Below are 4,218 nucleotides of genomic sequence, written 5' to 3'. Positions count from 1 at the left end.
CCTAGGATTTTACCCCCTGCAGCTCAACTCTACTATTCTATAGCAGCACTTTCTACAGACAATTTACTCCCTGTAAACTCCTTTTGAGCAGCACTAAGCTTGTCAGTGAGCTGGCATTTCTCCTCAATATGGTAGCTAGTCCTTCCTAAGGTCACTTCTCTCTTTTCAAAGTCAGCTTCCCAGAGGCTGAACAAGCCTAAATAAAAACAAAAACCCAAAGAAAGATCCACTGATATAGATAAAACCCCTCACCTTAGTTTTTCATTGACAGCCCATTTTCCAAGACACACTTCCTACCTGGGAGCTCTGATCTTTCTTCCTTCTCTTAGTAAACTCTCCACCTAGTTATTCTTTTCCATGTCCATGTATCTAATTCTTCATGAATTTGAGAGAAAAAAAATGGTTTGCTGCTATTCTTACTGCACCCACACATCCCAAATTCTGGCATCATAATTTTCTTGCATCAGGAAGAGAAAAGAAGGCATCTTTTCCAGATTATTTGGGTATCATCTGTAAGCCTGGTAGACTTCCCTAATATGAATTTAAGAAACTCTTAGAAATGACAAGAAATAAGTTAAATGAATATGAAAATAGAGAAATTAATTTCCAAAGAGATTTAAAAGCCAGTAAATTTGAATTGAATATTCAAGTTAATGTGCTAAAATATAAGATTGATGATCTTACAAAAAAACGGGAAGCTGCATCTTCAAAATATGTACATCTGGAGGTAAAAATCAAATTCTTCAGCAAATTTTTATCAATACAAACAGTCCAGAAGAAATATGTAAAAATAGAAAAAAATACACTGAAGTTGGAACAAGAAGTAGTAAACCTCAAAAGTCATATGGGAACTCAAGTGGCTTACCCCCCCAAAAATGACCAGTCCAATTAAAAGATGGGAGAATGAGCTGAACGAACAACTCTCTATGGAAGACATACAAACAGCCAAAAAGCATATGAAAAAATCCTCAATATCACTCATCATAAGAGATATCCAGATTGAAACCACAATGAGATACCACCTAACCACAGTTAGAATGGCAAACTTTAAAATAAAAATGGGACCAGTAGATGGCATAATGGTTATGCCACTGGACTCCCACATAGTCCACTGCAGTTATTGTTCAGGATCAGGCTGGGTGCTTGTGCAGCCATGCCCAAAATCCCAAGAGGAGAATGGAGGAGAAGGAAATGCGGCATGGCCATGCACCCTGCATGGTGATTTCTTGCTTTCTGTCTCTCTCCATGTCTCCAGTGAGTGCATACTCCCTATAGCAAAAATATCTCTTTAAAAAAAACAAAACAAACAAACAATGATAAGTGCTGGCAGGACTGTGGTGAAAGGGAAACTCTCCTACACTGCTGGTGAGAATGTAAATTAGTCCAGCCACTGTAGAGAATAATATGGAGGATTATCAAAGATCTTCTAATAGAACTGCCATACAGTCCAGAAATTTCACTCCTGGATATCTACCCAAAGGACAAGAGAACACTCAGTTAGAAAAATGCATGTGCATCTACGTTTGTTGTAGCATTATTCACAATTGCTAAGACATGGAACCAACCCAAATATTCACAAACAGATGAATGGATTGAAATAGTGTAGCGCATATCTTTTATGGAATACTAATCAGCCATAAAAAAAAAACAAGACCCTGGGTTTTGATAGAAAGTGGATGAATAGGAAGGTTTACTACTGAGGTGAAGCAAGCTAGGCTATGAAAGAGAGACATTGTATATCTCCACTTAATATATATTGACTGTCCATACTCTATGGCATAAACTGAAATATTAGAGGATATAAAAGCATAAAAAATGGTTACATATAGTGGATTCAGTGTGAGAAGAGGCACCAGAAGGGGTGGATATGAAAAAAAAGACATTAAGGAGAAAAATAGGCAAAACATTTCTGGGACACAGAAATGGATTATTATCTGTTGATGATAACGTGTATAGTATCTTCAACTGGACTGGTGTGAATGAAGTATATTCATGGTGGGAGAATTCACTTTAAAAGCTAAGTGATGTATGGTGATTGAATATATAAAAGAAATTAAAACAAAACACTAAAAGACAAAAAATGAATACATTCATGAATTAATGAATGAAATCATAAAAAAAGAAAATATTTCTAAAAAAGTCATATGGAAATAAATATGGTAGAACATGTGCGAGTAGAACAGGAAACTGAAGAAAGAGTAAGACAGGATATAGAAGAAAAAATAAGTCAATCTATTTTTACAGAGCTGCAGCTCAGGAAAACAGAACAGTTAAGAGAGTAATTATGCTTCAATAAAAAGTCAGATGGAATTCAGAATTAAATATCTGGAATCTGAACTCTTCAAACTAAGAGCTTCTCAAGAAGAATCTAATAAAACAGAATTGGAAAAATAAAAGCAACTCTATCTGGAAGAATCACAAATTAGAAAATTATTATCATATAAACTGAACAATACTAATGAGAAGTTAGCAGGAGTCAGTCCCAAACTTCTTGTGGAAAAACAGCAGAATAGAACTTTACTCAATAGTCTTACTACAAGACCAGTCCTGGAGTCACTTGATGTTGGAAATCTTAATAGTTTAGTGCACAACAGAAATCTTATTTCAAGAGAAAGCTCAGTGATTCATACCTCATTTGTATGGCCTTTTAAAAGCAGCATAGAAAACTACTTTTTCAAGAAGCAGCAGGAGTTGGAAAAAAGAATAACTAAACAACTAAGAGATACTGGCTACTGAATTTGCACATGCATCCTGTAGTGCTCCTCAAAGACCTAATTATTAGTCAAACTAAACTCAAGATCTACTTTTGGAAGAATCACAAGAATACTTACAAATCTTGGAAAAAAAGTATATGATCTGAAAGATAAAATTTTACTCACTGGACTGTTTACATAACCTTTCAGTTGTTTTCCATTAAATACATGAAATGCAAAAATCTTTATTAAAGACTATACTAAAAAAAAAATCCTACCCTGTTTGGAACTTGTCAATCTTCAATTCCAACACTTCAGGCCCCTAAGATAAATAAATGCAATATATCTCAATATTGCTGCTGCAATTGTAAATCAGTTCAATACTACTTGTACAAAATGGTATTTACTATCACGAAAAAAATTTAGGGAGGCCAAAATGGAACCACCAAATTAAGACTAGCTCCGGACCTACACAGTAAGTGGCTGATATTCTATTCTACTGTAGCCTGGCTACAATTCGCTTTGGATAACAGATCTAAATGGTCTCCTGAGGGGACTTTTGATTACAATACCCTCACTAATTTGCATAACTATTGCTGAAGGGTATGTAAATGGTCAGTTGTTCCATATGTCCAAGCCTTTTGGGATCTGCACTTCCTGCACTACCACCCAAGTCCTTCTCGCAACCAGAATCCCACATTACAAGACCAAACCTCGCTTAGAGGTTGATCTATCTCCTATAGATGCACTACCCAACACTCTTACCTTCCCTCCTTTCTGCTCCCCCAGAGTCCCCCACCATACCCTGGTCCTGCTTCAGCACCACCAATCCCAGCCCTCCCCACCACTCCTCTGCCTTCACTGGCGCTGCCTCCATGTCCTTTGCTCCCATCCCCTCCTCACCTGTCTCCAGTTAGTTCATATGCCCGCTTATGCTCTCACTCTTCTCTCACCCCTTTCCCCAGTTCTAACCTTCTCTGTCCTCTCTGGGAAGTGAAGGGAACAGAGGGTATTGTCAGAGAGAGGGTATTGTCAGAGTCCACGTTCCCTTCTCTCTCCAAGATCTATCTCAAATAGAAGGAAGACTCAGTTCTTTCTCTGCTAACCCCACAGCCTTTATCAAAGAGTTTCACTATCTTATTCAAGCCTATAATCTTACTTGTCATGACCTTTATGTAATCCTGTCCTCCATCCTTATTGAGGATGAGAGAGAGTGAGTCCAGGCTGCAGCCCAAGAACATGCCGGCCAAGCCCACCTGGTTGACATGACTTTTCCAGTCAGACAAGTGGTTATTCATTTTACCAACCCTCAATGGGACTCTCAGGTAGGAGATTCAGGCCCAAAAAAATGAGACTACATGATGCAATGTCTCCTGGCTGGAATGAGAGCAGTTTATAACAACATTTTCAATTTTGACAAGTTCTGAGAAATCACCCAGAGGGGCATATAAAAACCCAGCTGTGTTCCTCAATTGCCTTACACAGGCCTTAACTCTTTTTTTAATTTTTTTTTTATATTTTTAAT

The sequence above is a fragment of the Tupaia chinensis genome, unplaced genomic scaffold (genome assembly GCF_000334495.1).
Source record: "Tupaia chinensis unplaced genomic scaffold, TupChi_1.0 Scaffold140338_1, whole genome shotgun sequence".
Taxonomy (NCBI): Eukaryota; Metazoa; Chordata; class Mammalia; order Scandentia; family Tupaiidae; genus Tupaia; species Tupaia belangeri.
This window is presented reverse-complemented; position numbering follows the sequence as displayed.